At 37.5% G+C, this 13771-nt stretch overlaps 1 protein-coding gene across 2 annotated transcripts in view; it reads left to right on the top strand.

The window, feature by feature from the left end:
• LOC144010132 (exostosin-1b) overlaps window positions 1-13771 on the top strand; it is a 61874-nt gene that overhangs the window by 8882 nt on the left and 39221 nt on the right. The gene's annotated exons all lie outside the window — the stretch shown is intronic.

Below are 13771 nucleotides of genomic sequence, written 5' to 3'. Positions count from 1 at the left end.
AGCAGGTGGCAGCAGAGTATAAGATCAAGACAAGTCAAGTTTATTACCAGGGTGATGTTAAAACAAGCTGATTTCCCCGCAATTCGAAGCAGATTTGTGAATAATGATGAAACTTAGCTATATTCTAATGCTAATTGCCCGGAAAACGGAAAAATATATTAATTATTATTGCAATAATTAACATGTACCTAAAGAAATGATATTTTTAGTATCTAATGAAAGAATTACATTTTTTTTATGCAGCAAAATAAGCAAATTCATGAATGGTAATGACCTCTCCATAATGTTCAACTATTGGATGGTGGTGCACATTTTAGATGGCGGCTTCCATATAATAAAAACTTTGAAATTGGATTGGATATGCATATTGCATGGGCCAATATCGCGATATCGATATTTTTATTTTATATTATTTATATTATTATATTTATATTTTTTATTTATTTTTTTATTATATTTATTTTTATTTATTTTTTAATTGCGATTTTTTTTTTAATTTATTCTTTTTTTTTTAAATAACATTTTTTTAATTACCTCATACTGCACAAGTGCATGATTTTTGTTGAAGGATAATCCAGGTTTTTGTAATAGAATATGAAATGCCACATCTTTTTAAAGATAAGCATCTTTCTTGGTGAAGATTAAAAAAAAATAATAATAAAAATGAAAAAATAGAAGTAAAGCACCGGGCGGCGTTAGCCTTGTGTGGTGGCTGTGTAAAAAAAAAAAAAAAAAAAAGTGCACCAGCAGGGATTTACAGCTCATTGGCTCTCATTATGAAAAATGTGATATTGCGCTGGAAAGCTTCCGGCTGTTCCGTGCCGGATTAGAGAGGTGGCGCCGAGCACAGCTGGCGGACAAAAACCAACCAAGCCCGTACGACCCATTTCTGTTGTTTGAGCTCATACGAGACAATTCGCATCTTCTGTCCAAATGTTACAAATGTCTCTTTATGAGCTATATTGTATGCATCTATAAAGGGACACGACACATCACCCCATAAATTTTTTTTTCCCCAGTACAGGCTAGGGGTGGCAACTTGTGGCTAGCGACGATACGATACAATATACGATATGACGATACCACGATTAGCGATATATTGCTCAGGTCATAAATCCACGAGAATCTACGATAATAATGATAATAATAATAGTAATAATAATAGTAATAATAATAATAATAATAAATAAGTAGTTTAATAACACTAAAAATAAAAATGAATAAAAAATATTCAGATCATAATAAATAACAATAAAAATATCAAAACAATTCATAATATGATAAAAATAATCCAAATATAAATCTAAGTATTATATTACATATATATTACATTATATATACATATTACATAATATATAAATATATAAAAATACGAATATAATAATAATACTTCCATATCGATCATCTATCGGAAGACAAGGATATCGATATATCGTCACACTCCGAGTACAGACTTTCCTAATGAGGATCCAATTAGTGGCATTAAAGAAACTTTAAATAAACTCAAAATTTAACACACTAATATTGACACCCCTAGTATATATATAAAAAATTTATTTATTTATTTATTTATTTTTTTGGTGTAGGGAATTAGAATGTCATGTGCCGGAATCTGGTGGATGCTCGTAATCGGTGAAATGGCACTGTTTTTTTGTTTGTTTGTTTTTTCCCCATAACATGTGGCGGGAAAAGAGTTAATATCGTGTACATCGTCATTAAATTGATTGTCGTAATTTATCCAGGCGTCATCTACACAAACTGTTGGATTGTATTATTATTTTTATTATTATTATTTTTTTCAATCCTGTTGGATCGGGACCAATTGTTCATGTGAATTGGCAGCGAGTCTGCTTTGCAGTGTTAGCGCATCGAATACGTGTCAGCATCGTATTACCGGCGCCATATGCGCTTTCTGCTGACCGAGGCCGGCGCATCCATATACATACGCCGATCAAAACGTCAACATAAAGCCGAGCGCCAAGTCAAACGCCAGACGCGGATCACGCGGCGGTTAGCGCGCGATCCGTTCAGCCAGATGGCGCCGGCGGCCCCGAACGGTAAAGCTGCAGCCATCCGGGAGTGGCGAGAAAAAAAAAAAAAAAAAAAAAGATCATCTGTGTGCTTGTTTTGTCCTCCTCAAATCCAAATACAAAGCACAGCTAACAATCCCATTCAGATTTGTGCCGTGAATAATTGACGCTAATGAATCGACCCAACAATGACTTTGGAAAGATTAAGTCTCGACGTCCTCTCGGTCCCGTTTGTGGACCCTCGGCTTCACGTTGCCGTCGATTTGCCCAACAATGGGACACATGTCACGATATTAAAAGCAGCACATCTGTTTAAAAAAAGTCGTGTTGATTTCCATTTGTGAAGTTCTAGCACCCTCTGGTGGCTAGTTTTTATTTATTTTAGTGCAGTTTAATTTTCACATGGCATGTTTTGGTGGGGAACGTAATATGCTTGTGAAGAGAGTCATATATTTTTTTATATTTTATTTTTATATATTTTTATGTATAATATTTTTATATTTTTCATTGCTGCAATGTACAAAACCATGTTTGTTTTTTTTGTATGAGCTCATTTATTTATTTATTTATTTTTTAAACAATATTGTGACCTATTTTCGCCAACCTCCCCATGATATCATAATTATCGGATCATTCATGACCTTCATATCGTGATATCGTATCGGGATGTTTGGATATCGTGATAAACTAACACAAAAAAAAATAAATAAATAAAAAATTCTTGCTGGATTTCATACACGGACTCACATTCACGCACACGCACCGGAGGTGTCGACGCAGGAAAACGGGTAAATAAATCACAGCGAGGTTGTTTTAAAACCGCTTTTTGGTCAATACGGTGTGCAGAAACTTTTAATGTCTTTTGTTTTCTCCCACTCCATGTTGTGAGTGTCGCGTTTAAAAGTCCTCTCCAGCTGTGCTTCCGGGCTAGAAAATGGCCGTCGTTTACATGGCGTCACTCAAGGACGGACGACACATCAGCGCCGGAATCATCAACAAAAAAACAACTTTTTATTGTATATGAAAAGACGGAGCTGGCGCAAGATGACAGTTCTATATACGACATTTAACGTTTTTTGTTTTTTTTTTCTTTTTTTTTTTGCTAACATCAAATTGTCTTTTCGCGCTTCAGCCGCGGGTAAACAAGCGCGTGCCAAACACCATCGTTCTTAACGAGACTCCCCCGACGATCGTTACTCGTCGAGAGCCTTTTAAAAAGCGGGGGGGACGGACGTATTACGCAAGATTGACTTTTTAATTGCTTGTAAACAAATAGTTGTGGCTGCCCACCCATCAAGTGTGAAATTAAACAACCAAGTGAATCTGTTGCTAGGACATTTTGTTTGTTTTTTTGATGCGCCACGTACGCCCAAGAGGCCAATCTTTACCGTCTTTTATTGATTGTTTGTTTATTGAACATATAAACATAAAAACAAGTAGCAGGAAACAAAGAAGAAACTGATAAAATCATTAGTGATAGTTGACATTAATAAGTCAATAAGTCAAAATGACATTTCAATTTTCTGATAAAATAATTACAATTTTTTTAATGCATTAAAATAAGCAAACGCAGTATTTTCTTAGTTAATTAATTGTAACTACCTCTCGATAATGTTCAACTTTTGGATGGTGGCGCACATTTTAGTTAGCGGCTGACCGGTCAAATTCAGATAAAAAGCATAAAATTCCGCATAAAAAGCATAAAATTCCATATCAACGCCTTCTTAAAATATAAGTCTTTTTTTTTTTTTTTTTTTTTTTTTTTTTTTCCTGGGGAAACCATTGAACCATTTGCATCATGAGATGATTTAGGGTTAGCATAGTATAAGAGATTAGCCAGGGAAATGTTGCAACAAGCTCTTTTTGTCAGTGTTTTCACCAGCAATGTAAATAATGATGAAACTTAGCTATATTCAAATGCTAATTGCTGCAAAACGAAACTGACACAAATGTAAAAAATTTTTGCCTGATCAAAGAAGAGACTCGAATCGTTCTTTTGGTGCGTTCCATGTTTTTATAGCAATAGAACACAATAATCTGCGTTCATTCTGAGAAGCGTTCATTTGAAATACTTATGGACTTTTTTGGGGATGTTTTTTTCCGCGGCAATTCTCAGCTAAGTCTGTCCTTGGAATTTTTTATTTTTTTTTTTTCTGGAGGTCCACTTAGCGTCTCTGTTTACCTGTTGACATCGCATCCCGACCGTATCTCCTTTCTTAAGTCGGCGCTCTTACGGGATTGACGTTTTAAAAGCAAACTTGGGGCTGCTTTGCATATATTCATTTTCACCGCCGGGCTTCTATTTCCTGCTTGATTTGTACGCGGCGCCCTAATGGACTTGGCTGCCGTGCGTGTGTGTGTGTGTGTGCGTGCGTGCGTGTCGGTAAGTCTATATGTTTGCTGATTTCGACGCGCCTCCGGTAGCTAATCCGCCGGCTAATGGCCGAGATAATGATTAAGGGTTCAAAAATGGGGTCCTGCCAAAAACGGTGGCTCAAACGTCCGCCGCGTTGATCGTTCGACATGATCGGGGATGGACGGACGGCTCTTGTAAGGACACGCCTGTTTAGCACGAATCCGTTTTACGGACAAAAGATGCTAGAAGGGGAACTTCTGCTTTATTTCTTATTTCGACTCATTTTGTTGTGTTTTGTGGTAAGTTTTTCAAGATATGAAGTCATTTCTGGCTTGCAATCCACAACAACTAATATTACATTAGTTTGAATGAGTTTACAGTATTTGTGAAACTCTTCTTTGTTTGTGTGATCTTGACTGTAGTATACTGCCCCCTGGTGGCCAAGTCACACACACCGGAATTTAATTCCTTGCATTCTATTTTTTTATTTTTATATTTATATAATCAATATATAGAGGGCTATTTTCCCTTAAAAAAAAAAAAAAAAAAAAAAAACTTGTATAACTGCACGCAACTGTAACAATAATTCTCCAATAACGCTCGTTTGTGTTTAGCCGTTTGTGCTTGAGTGAGATGAACAGAAGGGAGGGAGAGAATAGATTCAGCCAGATCGACGAGCGTCCGACGGCGGCTGATAAAACTGTCCAGTTTGAGGAGGCTTAATGGCCCTCGAATGACCGCACCGATGCTCCAGATCGTTATCGTCCTTAACCGCCCATTTTACGCCGAGGAAGTGGTTTTTTTTGTTTTTTTTATTCGAAAACGCGGAGCGGTTGGATTAGCTTCTTAGTTACTTCGTTTATATTAACTTGGAATACCCTAAAGGAAAATTATTTACTTAAATTTGGAACCAAAAATACAAAATTGCTAAAAAGAAAAAAAAAAGATGCTTAATTAAAGTCCAATTTTTTTAGACTTTTGTAAAATGTTATCTTTCTTTTATTATTTTAAAAGCAATCTTGGAGCCAAAAATGGGGCAACAAAAATAAAATTAACTAATTTTACTCAACTCACAAAAATGCTGCTTTTGCATTTGAACTCTTCAAATGTTGGTTGAAGTCCAAATGTTAGTTGTTTTTTTTTGAAAATAATTTAATTTATTTAAATGAAAAAAACAAAACAAAACAAAAAAACGAGGTGCTTGTGAAGCTAATGTAGTCCTCCTTTTCAAGTTTAAAGACATTTATTCCCTCCAGGAAATGTTTTTTAAAGTCTAAATTTTAGAAAAGCCAAATAAAAAGCACACAAAAAATGGAGTTAATCATTTTTAATTTTATGATTAATTTTTTGTTTTTGTTAACCACACAAAAATCCCCCCCATAAAAAAAAAAGTTTATGAAGCTAATATAATCCTTTTCAAGTTTAAAGACATTTATTCCCTTAATGAAATGTTGTTTAACGTCTACATTTTACATTTTAGAAAAGCCAAATAAAAAGCAAAACACCAGTGGAGTTGATGAATTTAAATTTTTAATTACATTAAATTCATTTTTTAATTATTTTTTTTTTAACCACATAAAAAGCAAGCAAACATGTTGGACCTCATTTGAATGCTTGATGTCTGTAAAAAAGAAAAAAACAAACAAAAAAACCAGTAGGCTGGAAGGCTGACAAAACCTCCATTACAGATAATATCTCTTCATCGGGCTTTTTATCCTCTTCTGCTACTTCACAGGAAATGGATTTAAAAAAAAAAAGAAAAGAGCGGCTCTTGTACCTTGTCATTTTCAGGACAGCGCCGTAATGAGAGTGAACAAAGGAACATGACATGGCGGGCCCAGAGCGAGACGGGCACGTCATGAATATTACACTGATGGCACTGCGGGCGACGCAGCTGGGATCAACAAACCGCTCGGCGCTGCCGCTGGCACGCCACGCCGGTGGAAGATGTCCTCATTCGATCGGGAATATCGTCATCACAACTATCGATTCGGTGCTCTTCTGATTTTACAAAAATATTTGACGACGTTTTTTTTTTTTTTTTTTAGTGCAGTTTAATTTTCACAAGGCATGTTTTGGCCCTTTGATGTTTAAAATCCACGCTAATGGTCAGATGAAGCGGAGCATAATAGGCTTGTGAAGCGAGTCAACGTGTGCTAGCATTAGCATGCAAGTGCCTCATTGTCTTATTATTTATTATTAATTTTTTTTTTTTTTTTTTTTTGAACAAGCTCATTTTTTTTGCAATACTGTGACCTTTTTGAATTGACAATGGGTGATGGGTGAACCGATATCGTTGGCAATATTCCGATCACATCCATCCTGGTGTCCAATCAATCGCGTCGGACCTCGTTATAGCTTAATGAAAGCCTCCCCCCACGGGGGACTGCAACTTAATTGGCCGGCGTTGATTTTGTTGTCGTCTGGAGTGCGTTAACGGCAAATCGAAGCTTGCTTAAAGAGCTATCGATAGCAAGCTGCTTTGCTTTGCGATGCTAACGACCGAGCGTGGAATAACATGACCGGAAAGGGGGGGGGGGGGGGGGGGACGTTTTGGTTGTTTTTTTTTTTTTTTCTTTCTTTTTGGTTGCAAGCACAAAACGGTGTCAGGAAGAGTTCTCTTCAGACGAAAACGCTCATGAGCTCAAGATCCGCTAGCAAACGCGCTCATTCCTCGATCGCGACGATTTCAGGACAATCGCAAAGAATGGAAAAAAAAAAAAAAAAGTCTTGCGTAATATCATGTGACGTCATTTGGAAATGTACGATTAACCTGCAAACCAAAAATATCAAATAATTTGTGCTGAATTTTATTTTATTTTTTTTGCTGTGTGCAAAGCGCGCATGCTCAGTGCAAACGAAACCCCGACACCAACGAGCGAATGCTCCCTGCGCACACACTGCCAATAATGAGCGCCACTGCCCCCTAATGTAGTGGAGGTGCAATTGCACTTTATTCTAGGACAGTAAAAAAAAAAAAAAATCCAAATAAAAAAGCATGACACCTTTTGACATCTTTTTCCAATCTTTCTGACGTTCCGACCGCGCCGCCTTCGCTCGTTCCGACAGATTGTGTTTGGTGAAAGAAGCCGCCGCTGACAAGAGAAACCTCCAAACCGCTTCAGGGGGCTAACAAGTTGATCTGGATGTTTTTTTGGGGGTTTTTTGCCCCCCGGAATGCGCCGGCCGTCAAAAATGTCTTCCGTGCGTGCATGTGTCAACTCCGGCGCAGATTTGGATGACAGACGGACGTGATGGAAATCCTGCGGTCAGGTCGTCAACACGTTCAAACTGGAAAGCTCAACCTTGACTTTTTAATTTTTTTTATTTTTTTTATTTTATTTTTTTACTCCGTTTCAAATGTGAAACCCTAAACTCTGTATCCTTATTTGAAACTCCTACTTTGAAACATTGGTCTTGTCTTAAAACCCGACGAAACCTCAACTCTTGTTTGTAATCTTAATCCAGGCGACAAACCTTATCTCATCCATTTTCACTGAAGCAACCTCCCTTTCGCTCCCGGCTGTTTTTGCAAGGCCCACACAATATTGTGTTCTGTTGCTATAAAAACATGGAACCTACCAAAAGAAATATTAGAGTCTCTTCTTTCACCAGGCAAAAAAAAATGTACGTTTGTTTCTGTTCCGTTTTGCAGCAATTTGCATCAGAATATAGTTAAGTTTTATCATTATTCACATTGCTGGTGAAAATACTGACAAAAAGAGCTTGTTGCAACATTTCCCTGGCTGATCTCTTATACTATGCTGCCACCTGCTGGCCATTTTTTTGTAATAATTAGCATTGCTTTAAGCCACCTCTTCATGTCAGGAGCGACATCAAAGCCATCTGTATGCGAAAGCATAAAAAAAAAAAAAAAGTGTAAATATGTTTTTGGGAGTGAAGGACAAAGTATTTAAAAAAAAAAAAAAAAAAAAAAAAAAGATATTTGCACCTGTTGTCGTTTTGCAGCAATTAGCATTAGAATGTAGCTAAGTTTTATCATTATTCACATTGCTGTTGAAAACACTGGCAAAAAGAGCTTGTTGCAACATTTCCCTGACTGAACTCTTGATGCTCACCGTGCTTGTTAAGGGCACCTGAAGACAAGATGTCGGCCAACCTCGCTCGTAATTGCCCGCCGGATTTGGCGCCGTACTGCCCAAACTGTCAGACGGGGCGGCTCGTCCTCGCCGCTTCTGCGTGTTTACTTCTTTTTTTTTTTTTTTTTTTTTTTTACTTTTTCTTTCAGAAGAGTTTGAAGATCCTGTCGGTCCGTCACAACGATTCAAGTGTGATGTCAAATAACGGTTAGGGTTTAAAATATATTTTTTAGAGGTCCAAAGTCAGGTTTCAAGTTTTTTTTTTTTTTTTTTTTTTTTTTTTTTTTTGTTTGGTTGTATGTGAAGCATGGCTCCACAAAATGGGCGGGGCCTCATCTATCTCCCGATTTTTTTAAATTTATTTATTAATATTTATTTATCACAGAGCTGGTAAAGATGAGTAAAATTGTATGTATGGAAGTGGGCGTGGAAAGTGGGACTGAGAAAAAGTCCCATTGAAGAAGAATGGGGGGGAAAAGTTGATATTTAACATTAAATTGTGCCAATAATGTAAGTACTGTGAAATCAGACGATATCTTCCCAAGATGGCGTCAATTTTTCAAGCAAAGTTGAAATTTGAACGGTGTAAATCGGAAGTATTACGTGGGAATAATTTGATTGCAAAAAGTGTTGAGAATAAAAAGCCGAATGACACATTGCTTGTTATTACAACAATAACGCGCACGTGCTGCCGCTAAGCGCGGTCTTGTCCGCTGCTGGCGTCCAGGTAGTAAAAGCGCGAGGCTGCAGGTAATTGATGGCCACTGAGTAAAAGTTCATTAGGCTCGCGAGCGCGTGGGCTTGGGTGCGAAGGAATACATTTCATTTCACAGCTCATTAACCTAATGGCGGCTCCCGGCCGCCTACTCGGCTGATGATTTAATTTCTGAGGCGTGAAAGTCCGCGGCGGCGGCAGAATTGGTTAACAGCACTCGAGTCCGACGACGCCAGGCCGCGCTCGGCCATTATTTCGACATCCCAAACGTCGTTAGTGCGAAACTTGTGATGAGGAGTTGACTTGTTGGTAATGCAGTCGCGATTACGAGGGAGTTTGCCCGATCGAGCGCCTATGAACCTCGGATTTTCTGACGAATCCGTTCCAGGAAGTCGGACTAAAACGGAACACGCATTTATTTACAACTCGTTTGCTCCCAAAAACGTATAAACACGTTCTATTTTAAATATTGCTTTGCTCCCAAAGACGTATTTAAACGTTTTTTGTGACCTGAAGAGGTCACTTAAAGCAATGGTGGTTATTACAAAGAAGGGCCAGCAGGTGGCAACAGAGTATAAGAGATCAACCAGGGCCATGTTGCAACAAGTTCTTTTCCCCACTGTTTTCAATGCCAATTGCTGCAAAACGAAAACAGATAAAAATATACTTTTTCTTGTTGATGAAAATATTTCGTTTTGGTAGGTTGCATATTTTTATAGCAATAGAACAGAATATTCTGTGGACCTTGCAAAATCAGTCAAAATCCAGTCACACGTTCTATTTTAAATATTGCTTTGCTCCCAAAGACGTATTTAAACGTTTTTGTTTTTTGTTTTTTTAAATGCTAGAGCATACAGAATGCTTTGATGCAACCTCTGACCTGAAGAGGTCACTTAAAGCAATGGTGGTTATTACAAAGAAGGGCCAGCAGGTGGCAGCAGAGTATAAGAGATCAACCAATGCCATGTTGCAACAAGCGCTTTTCTCCATAGTTTTCAATGTCTTCAATGTTTGCTGCCAGGCGATTAAAATTAATCAAACAATTTTCTGTAATTAATTGTGATTAATCACGATGAATCGCAGCTTTCTATTTCTGCTTCTACTTTTTTTCGTTTGTCTTTAAAGCTTGCAACACATTTACTTGAGTCAAATCTCGGAATTAATGTAAAATCATCAAATAGAAAGTACATTTAGAATCCAAGACTGTTCTTTTGACGATTTCTTTGATCCAAGTCAAACTACTAATATGTCCATCTTGGGCTACAGGTTGTCGGCCATAACAGGAAGTACTAAAATCGCATTAACTTTGTTGTTCTAGCAGATGGACGCACATCCTGTCAATAGTCAGACCTTCAAAATAAAAGCACGCTTAGACAATGAAAGATCCACCGTTTCTCTATATTTGAAGACATTCTTATCCAAAATATGAATGACTTGAATTTGAAATTTCGGCTTGCTTTAGTCATTGTAAATGTGGCGAGAGCCCGATGACATTAGGAGGGTTTTATCCATCTGCCAGGGAGACGCATTAACCTTAAACTGATATTTAAATGTCAGCGTGTGTGTGCGCGCATGTGTGTGTGTGTGTGTGTGTGTGGTCCAAGCGTAATGCAGTCATTAGATGTGGCCATCGCCTTTCCAGCGGCACGCCAATTTATACAGTGGCGCTCATTTGTGGTGGGGGGGGGGGGCGGGGTCAGTGTTTCCAACAATTAGGTCCAATTAGCAAACAGCGCCGCCTCCACATTGGCACTTCTGCCATAATAATCAAATAAAAATAAAATTAATAAATAATCAAAAAGTAATAATAAATAATAAAAACAAAAAATAATAATTCATATTATAATAAAAATATCAATATAATATAAATATAGAATAAAATGTATAAATGTGTGTGTGTGTACATATATATATATATATATATATATATATATATATATAAATCAATCAATAAATAATTCATATTATAAATATATAATATAATGTATAAGAATATGTATGTGTGTATATATGTAAAATGTAATTAGAAATTAAAAAAATAATAAATACAAATGAAGTAAGTCATGAACAATGGAGCCGTTATAGTGGTGGAACATTAACAACAAATATCGATACTTGGCGTAGGTGTATTGATAATCTATCGGGAGACAAAGTATCACGATTGATCGCGATATCGATATATCGTCACACTCCTGTTGTTGATGTGGTCATTATTGAGAGATAATCAAAAATATAACATGCTTTTCGTTTCAAAAAAAGTCAGTGACCCTGCTGACACTTTTTTTTTTCATTGTGAATCCATTTCCAGTAGGTAACAATATCCCGTCACCACATTTTTAAGTTTACCTGATGGCGCGCGCGTGTGCGTACGTGCGTGTCCGCTTCCCCAAAGTGTGCACTCAGCAGGTTGGTCGGTCCGCTGGCGGGCGCCCAAAGCGTTGACAAATGGGATGTGACCCCACAGGTGGCACATATTAGGAGCGCTTCCGCGCGGGGACCTCTGCTGTGCGATTGTGTGTGTGTGTGTATGTGGGTGTCCGTTTGCGGCATTCAGGGAAGCTCACTTTTTCATAGGTTGATTCCCAAACACTATCTGCAGAATTATACACTTTGACTTAAACACTCCTGTTATGTTGTTTTGGAAAGTATAGAGTGAAAAATACTTAGATTTAGATTCAACTTTATTTTTATATATATATATATATATATATATATATATATATATATATATATATATATATATATATATATGTATATATATATATATATATATATATATATCTCGACTGTTGATTCAAATTAGTACCTGAGATTGATTGATTGACATGCTGAAGGTTGCACATGCCCACCGGTTAACTTGACTTCATCTTTTTATTTCCTCACCGCGCCACCATTTCTTCTCTTTGGGGGCTTTTCACCTCCCCCTCCTCCCCCCACGATTGCCTTCTTCACCGGCGCTCGTCTGATTGGAGCAAATGAGACGAGCGGATGCGCCGTTGTTCCCCGTTTTTCCTCGCTGTCCGCCGTCCTGTTTATTTCCATTTTGTCATTGACAGCGTGCCCTCGGTCGTTACCGCTTGATTGATGGCGCCGCCGACCCGCCACGCCAACCCCCCCGCTTTTACCCACTTCCTCCCAGCTGCCGTCCCATGTGACTGTATATATTTGTCGTTATGAGTCGGGATGTAACGATATCGGCAATATCGTGACATCGCGTTATTAAAACCCTCACGATATTAAAAGCTGCACATCTGTTAAATAAAAAAATAAAATAAAATAATTATCTGGTTGATTTCCATTTGTGCAGTTTTAGCACCCTCTGGTGGCTAGTTTTTTTTTGTGCTGTTTAATTTCTACAAGGCATGTTTTGGCCCTTCTGTGTTTCAAATATGCTTGTGAACAGAATCCATATGTGAAGAAACTTAATGTGTGCTTGCATTACACTAAAACACTGACAGTTTTTGTTGACTAAAACTAGACAAATAAAATTGTTTTCATGGACTAAAATAAAGACTGAAATGCTCGATTTATAGTCGACCAAAAAAAAAAAAAATGGACGAAATAAAAACGGGATGAACTGTGATTAAAAACTAACAAGCGTGACTAAAATTGGACTAAAACTGACACTAAATTTAAAAAATAAAAAATTAATTTACACTAGTTTAAGGATGAAATGTTTTTTATTGTGATTACAATTTCATATCCTTCTCTTTTTTTCTTTTTTTTTTTTTTTTTTTTTTTTAAAAACAAGCGCACCCAAAAAAACAACAACCAAGTAACTTGGAAAAAAAAGTTCCATCTGACGAGCCGCTCCTCAAATATTTCAAATATTTGCTGTACAGTTCCTAAAAATTGAAATCAAGCACGGGGAAACCTTCTTTCCGAACGGGCTCCATTTGTTTGATTTCTCAGCTCTCCGAGGCTCAATTAAACATCGACGAGCGCTCCTTCAGATATTTTAAGCCGCTCGGAAAAGTTTGAGGGGCGTTTCTGGCGGAAGGTGACTCATCAATTTCCCTCCTAAATCTTCATTTCTCATCTCTCTGCGGCCGGCGGAGCGATGTAATGCGATCGTCATCTCAATCAGCGGGGAGCGAAAAATAAATGAAACGGGCTTTATGAATTGAATATGAGCGGGAGGACTGGCGCTGGGGTCAATTATCCGCCGCCGCGCTCCGATTAACAGAAATAATCACTGCGAAGAGAAGGCAAAATGGAGAAAGACGAAGGGCGCCGGTAAAATCGAAATCTCGGAACCGAGAGATTGATTATTTTATATATTTAAATCGGATTTTTGCTTTTAATTCATGGTTTTTTTCATTCCGTTGTGAATCGAAACATTTAGTATCGTAATTTGACAAAAAAAAAAAAGGAAATTTTCACACTTGTTTTTACATTGTCTCCAAGGGAAAAAAAATATTTGTTTCTGAAAAAGTTTCACTTACGGTTGTTGTAAAAGTCTTCTTCATTTTTGCGTCCATCGCTGTATTATACTGCCCCTGGTGGCCGAGTCGCACACACCAGAAGGCGTCAAATGATTTCATCATCAATCACAAATTCTTTACATTTT

The sequence above is a fragment of the Festucalex cinctus genome, chromosome 21 (assembly GCF_051991245.1).
Source record: "Festucalex cinctus isolate MCC-2025b chromosome 21, RoL_Fcin_1.0, whole genome shotgun sequence".
Taxonomy (NCBI): Eukaryota; Metazoa; Chordata; class Actinopteri; order Syngnathiformes; family Syngnathidae; genus Festucalex; species Festucalex cinctus.
The sequence above is the reverse complement of the archived record's forward strand: the minus strand, read 5'-3'. Positions and strand labels throughout refer to the sequence as shown.